This window comes from Balaenoptera borealis (assembly GCF_965194805.1).
Source record: "Balaenoptera borealis genome assembly, chromosome: 15".
Taxonomy (NCBI): Eukaryota; Metazoa; Chordata; class Mammalia; order Artiodactyla; family Balaenopteridae; genus Balaenoptera; species Balaenoptera borealis.
The window spans coordinates 90056268-90066849 of NC_138871.1; the positions used below are offsets into that span (position 1 = coordinate 90056268).

The 10582-nt window shown below is 44.8% G+C and overlaps 1 protein-coding gene across 4 annotated transcripts in view; it reads right to left on the reverse strand.

Moving 5' to 3' along the window:
- Positions 1 to 6854, reverse strand: part of TRAPPC12 (trafficking protein particle complex subunit 12) — a 66952-nt gene extending 60098 nt beyond the window's left edge. For 3 of the 4 annotated variants that reach the window (XR_014234831.1, XM_082356923.1, XM_082356921.1), the window contains exon 1: positions 6707 to 6854. The gene's annotated coding sequence lies outside the window, so the exon portion shown is untranslated. Of the gene's footprint in view, positions 1 to 6265; positions 6676 to 6706 lie in introns of those variants that run through there. The other variant, XM_082356922.1, reaches the window with a different exon arrangement.
- Positions 6855 to 10582: the final 3728 nt, after the last annotated feature.

A 10582-nucleotide genomic window follows, 5' to 3' on the forward strand; every position in this document is an offset into this window, starting at 1 on the left:
AGTTCCTTGACCAGGGACCAAACCTACGTCCCTTGCATTGTAAGGTGGATTCTTTACCACTGGACCACCAGGGAAGTCCCAGAATTTCCTTATTTTTAAGGCCGAGTAATATCCCATTGTATGTACATACCATGTTTATCCATTTATCTGTTGATGAACACTTAGATTACTTCCATCTTTTGACTACTATGAATACTGCTGCTGTGAACATGGGTGTACAAATATCTCTTCCAAGACCCTGCTTTCCACTCTTTTGGGTAAAAACCCAGAAGTGGGATTCCTGGATCATTCATGTGGCAGTTCTATTTTTAATCTTGTGAAGAACTACCCAAACTATCTTCCGTTAGTTACACCATTTTACATCCCCACCAAGAGTGTACAACGGTTCCAATTTCTCCACATCCTCACCAGCACTAGCTAATTTTCTGTCTTTCTGACAGTAGCCATCCTAACGGGTGTGAGGTCTCAGCCTTTTAAACCCTACTCATTTCTTTAAGACACAGCTGAAGTTCCGCCTCTGCCCTCAAGCCTTCCCAAGACACTTCAGCCTATAGTAACACCATATACAAAAATAAACTCAAAATAGATTAAAGACCTAAATGTAAGACTGGATACTATAAAACTCCTAGAGAAAAACACAGGCAGAACACTATTTGACATAAATCGCAGCAATATTTTTTTGGATCTGTCTTATAAAGCAAGGGGAAAAAAAGCAAAAATAAACAAATAACTAAACTTAAAAGTTTTTGCACAGCAAAGGAAACCTCGACAAAAGGAAAAGACAACCAACTGAATGGGAGCAAATATTTGCAAATGATATGACCGATAAGGGATTAATATCCAACATATATAAACAGTTCATACAACTCAACATCAAAAAATCAAACAACCCAATTGAAAAATGGGCAGAAGAACCAAATAGACATTTTTCCAAAGAGCAAATGCAGATGGCCAACAGGCACATGAAAAGATGCTCAACATCGCTAATCATCAGAGAAATGCAAATCGGAACCACAGTGAGATACCACCTTACACCTGTCAGGATGGCTATCATCAAAAAGAACACAACAAATGTTGGCGAGGGTGTGGAGAAAAGGGAACCCTCCTGCACTGTTGGTGGGAATGTAAGTTGGTGCAGCCACTGCGGAGAACAGTATGGAGGTTTCACAAAAAAATTAAAAATAGAACTACCATATGACCCAGGAATTCCACTCCTGGGTATATATTCAAAAAAACAAGAACACTAATTCAAAAAGATACATGTACCCCAATGTTCATAGCAGCATTATTTACAACTGCCAAGATATGAAAGCAGCTTAAGTGTCCTTCAACAGATGAATGGATAAAGAAGATGTAGTATGTGTGTATATACATATACACACACACACACACACACACAGGTACACACAATGGAATACTACTCAGCCATAAAAAAGAACAAAAATTTTCTATTTGAAACAACATGGATGGACTTGGAGGGCATTATGCCAAGTGAAATAAGTCAGAGAATGGCAAATACTGTATGATGTCACTTATTTGTTCAATCTAAAAAATACAACAAACAAGTGAATATAACAAAAAAAGAAGCAGACTCATAGATACAGAGAACAAACCAGTCGTTACCCGCAGGGGGTGGGAAAGAGGCAATACAGAGGCGGGGGAGTGAGAGGCACAAACCACTGGCTATGAGACAGGCTACAGGGATGTATCGCACAGCACGAGGAACAGAGCCAATACTTGTAATAACGGTAAATGGGCTGTAACCTTCAAAAATTGTATAAAAAAGAGAAAAAACAACAACAACAATAACTATACTCAGCTGGTCTCTCGATAAGATTACTTTTTCCTCTGTCAACACTTTCATCACAGTATTCCAAATCAGCTCTCTTTCCCTTTTATAGCCTGGACCACCCTGAGATCCAAAAGCAAGATTACTTTAAAGTAGGCTCAAGGTTAAACATTTTGGAGAAGTTTCTTGACCAGCATAGTCAGTTACTAATTCCCCACTTACTACATATTCACTTAATAATTATTAGCTATAAATAAGTCAAAAATACAATGAAAAGGAACGAAAGCCCCTTTACTTGTAATGTTTCCCAGCTCCAATGGGGGGTTGCCTCAGGAACATCAGAGTGGACGCACCCCAAGGTGTAAGGCTTTTCCCTGGTCCTCCCCAGGCAGGACACGAAGACTAAGCATGAAGACCAGGGAACGGCAATGACTTTGTTTAACCTTTGCAACAGCCAGACGAGACAGGCATGGGCTGCCCTAAAACACAGATGAGGACACTGAGAACCAGAGAAGCGATGGGACTCATCTGACCAGGAATGGAAGCAGGCCCCCCCGACTAAGCCCCTGGGGACTGAAGTGCCCCCGCGCCCAGCACAGTAGCTGGGACCCGGGAGATGCCAGGAACTGCTGCTGCTTAACTGGGCCCTTCTCGGAATAAAAACAGTGCAGATGATAATGCCAGGTGCCCCGTTACCACGTTAACGGACACCTGTGAAAAACCGTAGGATATAAGAAAAGGTCCAATGCAGGCAATTACAGGAAAAGGTGAAGAATATCAAAACTGGCAAAATCACATACTTTCTTTATATGCAGGGAAAAGTGGAGAAAAGTCTACTCTTAAAGTAAGCAGAAATCACTGCCAGGTTAATTTGTGTGTATTACACGATATAGAGAAAGACAGACTAAAATGGGGGGACCTAGGAAAGACTGTGCACAGCTGACCTTGAACTACTTCTCACAAGGCGGGGCAGTAAGAGAAGACTCATCACTATCGAGACCCATTCATTACATGGACTGGATCATTACAGCAAGAAACAACTGCTTAAGCAATAATTAAAGAAACCCAGGTTAAAACTATGATTTTAAAAAATTTGAACTGTGAAATAGGCAAAGATTTTTAGAAGTGACAGTTCTGGGGAATTTTAGGGAAACTTACTTATTGATAAGGGGAATGCAACCTTTCTGAAGAACAGCTTGGCAAGGAATAAAACTCTGACAAGCAATTCTGCGTTTACCAACTCACCTAAAATTCTTGTTTTTAAAGAAATCATCTTCTGAAAGGAAGAAAGCTAAGAGGAACGCTCTTTCAAGTCAATGCTTAAGTCTGTAACTATATTGATTCTCTCCAGTAACCCTGTTTCTAATCCAATCTAATTTAGAAAATCAATGTCACCTATTTCCTAGTGACACTGTTTACACAGATGTTACCCAGCCCAGAGTAAAAATTAAATTGTTTACCTTAATTTCTGAATGGAAACTACACATTTATTAGAAACACCGCCAAAGGACTGGGCTGAGACGCCCTGCAAGTCAGGGATCATTGGTCGCCGAGCGCCACTGTGTCTCAGACACCAGGTACATTAAGGCCACGTTACTGGCTCTCAAGGAGATGACAGAGAGGAAACTAAGTAACTGTAACACACACGCCGCACTGGCCCCAGGAAAGAGGGCTGTCTATGGAACGGGACAGCGGTGAAAGCCCCGACTCGGCTTTCTGACTCCTTTCACCGGAATACCTTAGAAAGTTCTTGCTCCTTTCCCTGACTCTTCTGAAGGCCCCTTTTCTATAAACAACTTTTATTAAAATGGAGTGGATACAATGTTTATAGCACCTACTTCCCCTCCTTTTCTGGGCTAATATTCTGAGATTTGTCACACCCTTGTTTTTCCTTAATTTTCCACGTTTGCTTCCTCAGACATGTTAGGTTTCTCAGTTTTTTCCTTAGTTTCCCCTCCCCACTTCTAACGTGAGACCCAACCCTGTTAAGTGGCGTGAAGCTGTGATTCACTCATCTTTGCTGACGATGCTCTATTGCGTGACGGTTCCACAGCCTAATATCTATTCTTCTGTTGATGGATATTTGAGGTGTTAGGTTTGTGAATCTACAGACAGTGCTGTTATGGATATTCTTGTACATGTCTCCTGCTGTACGTGTGAAAACTCCTTCATGACATTATGAAAAGTTAAGTGTGTGCGGTGAGTCATTCACAGAGAACACACCTCTTTATCAGATAACGCCAAATTGCTTTACTAAGTGGTTGTACCAATTTACACACTTAGTAGCAGTGTGTAGTCTTCTTGTTCAACACATTCACCTACACTTGATATTGTCAGACTTCATAATATCAAGACATTAAAAATTCCTACAAATCAATAGGATTACAGATGATCCAAGAGAAAAATATTTTGAACAAAGATTTGAACAAGGTGAAAGGGATACACATTTCACAAGCATGTGTCCTGTGACTTCAACAGCCATACAACTCGATTTTTCTAGAATGATTCCACTTTATACCCATGGTTGCAGTAAAATTAAGCACCTCTTTTCACTCTCAAGAGCCCTGGTTGAGACAAAAATGGTCCCACTACTTATGTATCTCGGAGGAACTCTTGCACATGGGCACCATAAGCTATGACCATGAATGTCACAACAGAAAATACAAACAAAATACCGCCCCCTTTTCAAAGCCCCCAAAATAAAAAATCTGGAAACAACCACTGCCCATAGGCGCCATAATAAATACACAGCAGTATATTCCAAAAATGGAATACTAAACAGCAGTGAAAACGAATGAGCCATCCTATAGTGAATGCAACAACGTCTGAATCTCACAAATCTAATTCTGCACCCAGAACCGGTAGAAAAATAAACAGTATGATTTTCCATATAAAGTTCAAAACATGAAAATTAAACAATATACTATTTTAGGAATACAAACACAAAAACAAGGTGATAATAACACCCAATTCGGTTGGGGAGGAGCTTGGAAGTGACAGCAAGGGGAGGTTTGATGGGGGAGGGACACATGAGAGTCTAAGCCGCTGGCAACAGTAGTGGCAGAAGACGCGTTGGGTCTGCACTTGAACTTCATGTTTTCCGTGTATGTTACATGCAGTCTTTACATTTCATAATCTAAAAATGGAAAAGCACGTGAATCTGTTCTTGATTTGCATGTGATATAAATCTTTGCTTCTCTTACTATTGATTTAATAAATTTTATGAAATCATAGACATGGTTTTAAGCCTATGTCAGCATCAAAATGCTAGCAAAGAAATCAGACTTTCTCTTTGTCCAGTTGAGTTCTTTGCACAATGAGCTTAATTAATGCCTTAAAATATTTTTAAAGTACTAACTTCAAGTGATTTAAATTCACTAAGAACAATGAAAACTACTGCTGTTCAGGCTCCCTTTCTGGACATAAGACTCTGCAATTACAAATCTTTTACCAGATTGCAATAATGTAAACCGTATTTCCATGAAAGAACTATGCCATGAGGTAGGAATCTAATTAGCACATATTTATAAAAGCCCCACGTAAAGAACACCCACCACAGATCAAGCATTTTACATGAGTTATCGTATTTAATCCTTAGGATCAACTCACAAAGTATTAGCTCCATCATACAGCAGAGAAAGTCAAGTGATTTGCCCGAAGCCACAGTACCAATACTGGATGCTGACAGGATTCCAACACAGTTTTTCTGCCTCTGCTCTCCTTGTAAGGCTCCTAGACAGGTCGTGACTGAGAGCAGCAACCTGAGGCACAAAGAGCTCTGAGTAACTGCTTGAGTCTTAGCTTCGCTACTAAATAAGGTGACCTTTGAAAATGATTTAATCCTTTAGCCTCGGCTTCCCTCATCTGTAAACTGGGATAATGAAGATTAAATAGCAACGGATGCACAGGAACTTTTTAAACTGTGATAAGCTGCACATAAACATAGTAATTATAAGTTTAATGACGAAGCAGAGTGGTAACACAGTCTTGGAACGGTGAAGATCCTGTCTGAAATCACAGGATGTGCGGGCTGGTGAATATTATCCTATTTCCAGTTCTCAATCCCTTCTCCCAGCCCATCACACAGGGGCCCTAACTCGCTGTGTGCCACCCAGTACAACCTTCTGAATTAACGAAAAGAAACAAGAAGTATTTAACTACAGTGTTTTCCAGTAGCTATAAAGAGATATGGCAGGTCCAAGGAAATGTTTCATTGGGGTCAAACTCTTTTGTGGATGAGGGTGAGGAAAACAGGCATATTTTAGAGCACATCTTTGAGCCTTATGCTGTTTTACAATAAAAGTGTTTTCAGATCTTCCCAGTATATGCACTCTTATCAGTCAGCTCTGTCCTGGATGCTGTCCTGTAAGGAATCAGCCAACATTTACAAGACTTACATGCTTTTACACAAACCACCGCATTTTGCCCTCACAATACTGAGTCTGGTCGGGCGAGTCACTGTGAACGTCCACCTACCGAAGAGTAAACCAGGACCAAGAAGTCACTGAGGGCCACAGCTGGGACCTGGGCCGCAGACCCCTCCCCAGCTTTCGGTGCCAAGCGTTGGGGGCCGCCCCCGGAAGGGAAGGCCCGCGCTGCGGACCCGGCAGGACCAGCCTGGGCTTGGCGGGAGGAGGGACAGAGACGAGACCCCGGGGAGGAGACACCCTCGGAGAGGAGAGACCCCCGGGGAGGAGACCCCCGGGGAGAAAACCCCGGGGAGAAGAACTCCCGGGAAGAGAACCCTGGGGAGGAGACACGCCCGGAGAGGAGAGACCCGGGGAGAAGAACCTCGGGGAAGACACCCCGGGGAGGAGACGCGGAGAGAAGACCCCCGGGGCACTGTGTCTGAGGGCCGGCGAGGCTGCGGTTAGGGACAGCACGACTCCCCCCCTACAGCCCGGGCCCTGTCCTCACCTGCCACCGGCCCCCTGGGGTTGGAGAAAGGGTCACCTACAGCCGTAACCCAGGGCGCAAGGAGAAGGCAGAGGAAGTCGGCAAGGAGGGACTGGAATCGGCACCTCCTACGGCTTCTGCGCCTGCGCGCGCCTGCTCCCGCGCATGCCCAGTGCAGGAGCCGAGCGCCCGGCGCGTTTCCGGTTCATGCTGCGGTGGGCGGGGCGTGGGCCCCAAGGTGGGAATCGGGGGCGGTGAATGCGCGGGGGGAGTCCAGCCCTTCCCTGGGACTGGGGAGGGAAATCGTTGTGACCCTCAGAGGCGACAGACAAACCTGTGGCAGAGGGGCAGATGGAAGGGAGATGGTTAAGCTCTTTTTTTTCTGGCCAAAGCACCCTAGAAACATTTATTTTCAGGGATTTGTCTTTGTGCCTATCTGTATTTTCAACTTTTCCTGCCATGCATCTGTACTACTGTGTAACCACATTAACGATAAAAATGGTAATAATAATAATACGAATAATAGCTGGGTGGATTTAATCCAGCAGTATGAAGATCCTGCATTCCTTAGCGCCACAACTTAATCTTAGGCAAACGGTGCCGGTGAATAGGATGCCCACGTCTGTGCCTCTGCTTCCTTGATTTCTGGTGTAACCACCCAGAGCTCTTCGTTCATCCAAGGATTCCGATCCAGCTTAAGTGCCAGGCACAGCGCTAGGCGCTGGAGCACAACTAAGCCAAACCAGACCCAGCCAATTCTTTATTCTTATTTATTTATTTATTTATTTATTTATTTATTTATTTATTTAATTTTATTTTATTTATGGCTGTGTTGGGTCTTCGTTTCTGTGCGAGGGCTTTCTCCAGTTGTGGCAAGCAGGGGCCACTCACTATCGCGGCCTCTCTTGTTGCGGAGCACGGGCTCCAGACGCGCAGGCTCAGTAGTTGTGGCTCACGGGCCTAGATGCTCTGCGGCATGTGGAATCCTCCCAGACCAGGGCTCGAACCCGTGTGCCCTGCATTGGCAGGCAGACTCTCAACCACTGCGCCACCAGGGAAGCCCTATTCTAATTTTTTAATGATTTAAAATATTTTATTTTTGACAAATAAAAATCGTATATATTTAAGGTGTACAACGTGATGTTTTGATATATCTATACATTGTGAGATGATGACCACAATGGAACGAATGAACTTATTCATCACCTCACTTATTTCCCATTTGCTGTGTTTGTGGTGAAAACATTTGAAATCTACTCTCCACAAATTTCAATTATAGTATATATTTTTAAAATTGGCGTATAATTGCTTTACAATGTTGTTAGTTTCTGCTGTACAACGAAGTGAGTCAGCTGTATGTATACATATATCCCATCCCTCTTGGACCTCCCACCATCCCACCCACCTAGGTCATCACAGAGCACCGGGCTGAGCTTCCTGTGCCTTATAGCATGTTCCCACTAGCTATCAAGTATAGGATACATTATTATTAACTATCTCTCCAGAACTTATTCATCTTATAATTGAAAGTTTGTACCTTTTGATCAATAGCTCCCCTTTCCCCCAACCCTCAGCCTCTGGTAACCGCCATTCTACTCTCTGTTACCTGCCATTCTACTCTCTGTTACAATGATTTCAACTTTCTCTTTTAGATTCCACATGTATGTGGAATCATACTGTATTTGTCTTTCTGTATCTGGCTTATTTCACTTAGCACAATGTCCTCTAGGTTCATTCATGTTGTCACAAACGACAGGACCTCCTTCATTTTAAGGTTGAATAATACTTCATTATATATATGAAAAAGCACGTTAAAAAACATTGACCAGGGGCTTCCCTGGTGGCGCAGTGGTTGAGAATCTGCCTGCCAATGCAGGGGACACGGGTTCGAGCCCTGGTCTGGGAAGATCCCACATGCCGCGGAGCAGCTAGGCCCGTGAGCCACAACTACTGAGCCTGCGTGTCTGGAGCCTGTGCTCCGCAACAAGAGAGGCCGTGATAGTGAGACCCACGCACCGCGATGAAGAGTGGCTCCCGCTTGCCACAACTAGAGAAAGCCCTCGCACAGAAACAAAGACCCAACACAGCCAAAAATAAATAAATAAATAATTAAAAAAAAAAAAAACATTGACCAGCTTAAAGTGCTTTTTCTCCTTATATTGATTAATCAAACCTTGAGTTAATTTACAGACAGCACTGCACGTGTCTCCAGGGTGACCCCCAAAGAATCTTCAGTCTACAGAACTCAAATAGAAATGTCGCTGGAGCCCTTTATGAGGCAAGAAATCTTTCAATAAGGAAAATCTGGCTTCCAGCAGCACCGGTAGTTTATATGGACTGATTTGAGGCTAACCAATCAGCTTCCAAGTTTGAAATTTCCCTGACCCCTTAAATTTCACCCCGAACGTTGGACTGGGGAGACAGACTTGAGACCTGTCTTCCGTTTCCTTACTGGTCAACCTCACAATAAAGCTCATTCTTTTCTCAAAAGCTGGTACCATACTATTGTCTTCTATGGGCATAGGGCAGTGAGCCCTTGCTGAGTGTGTGCATATACACACACACACACACACACACAATTTAGGTTGTTTCCATGTCTCAGCTACTGCAAATAATCCTGCAGTGAACATGGAGTGCAGATATCTCTTCAAGATAGGAATTTCATTTTCTTCGGATCTCAAAAGTGGGATTGTGAGATCATACGGTAGCTCTATTTTTAATTTTTTGAGGAATCTCCATACTGTTTACCATAGTTGATGTATCCATTTACATTCTCACCAGCAGTGTACAAAGGTTCCCTTTTCTCCAATCCTGCCTGTTATCTTTAAACTTTTTGATGACAACCATTCTAACAGGTGTGAGGTGATAGCTCATTGTGGTTCATCTGCATTTCCCTGATGATCAGTGGTATCAAACATCTTTTCATATACCTGTTCCAGACCTCGTTATTTGAAACGAAGATTAAGGTAAGAGAGAAAAGTTAAATGGTCACACAGATGGAGGAGAGGTGCATGGTCCTGGAAACCTATGGGACCCAGGTTAGCGAAGGAGGTTCAGCTATGGGGATTTTGGGACTCCATGCAATGTCATTCCTGTCTGCCAAAGGCATTGCCTAATGTCAAGGCAGGCACTTTGGGAGTACTGCCTGAGCGGGGCAACCTCTCCAGCATGACAGGCCTTGGAGATCCAGGGACCCCAAGATCTTCCCACCAGGCTCCTTACAGAGGCAAATGCTGCCAAACAATGCCAGTGGTTCGATGCCAGGCATCACCCCAGCCCTGGCAGTGCGATCCCTTGGCCACTCCACACACACCGCCTGGCGCCTGCAGATATGAACTAGCCCGGTCCCTGACTTTAAGGATCCTGGTCCCGGCCTACCTGAGTCTGACAGGCCAGGCACATACCCTAGCCCCCCAACTTAACCCCTCTGTGCCCTCAGCTGTCACTGAAATTTGCAGCGGCCCATCTGTAAAATGTAAGAATGATGCCTTGGCCGTAAGGCTGGAGCGAAGAACTTAACGACAGTGCCTACAAAGCATGCGTCCCGGCGCCCAGCCGTCCAACGACAGCGTCACAGCCCCAGGGGAGCCATTCCCTCTGGGGCGATGGAGCAGGGAGGGCCCCGAGCTGCAGACCGCCGGGCGGCCATAACTGCGAGCCGGGCCGGGCCGGGCCGGCTCCGCTCCGCCCCGCCCCCGCCTCCCCGCGGGAGTCCCCAGGCCAGGCCTCCCCTCGAGGTCCCACTCTCCGGGGCCTGGGAGCTGAGAGCCCGGATGGGAGCCGAGAGCCCGGATGGGAGCCAAGTGAGCATGCGCACAAGCCCGGCGCTGCCGTCATTGGCCGCCGACGAGGAGCGCATTGATGACTCATCAGGAAAACACAGGAAGTGAGCCCTAC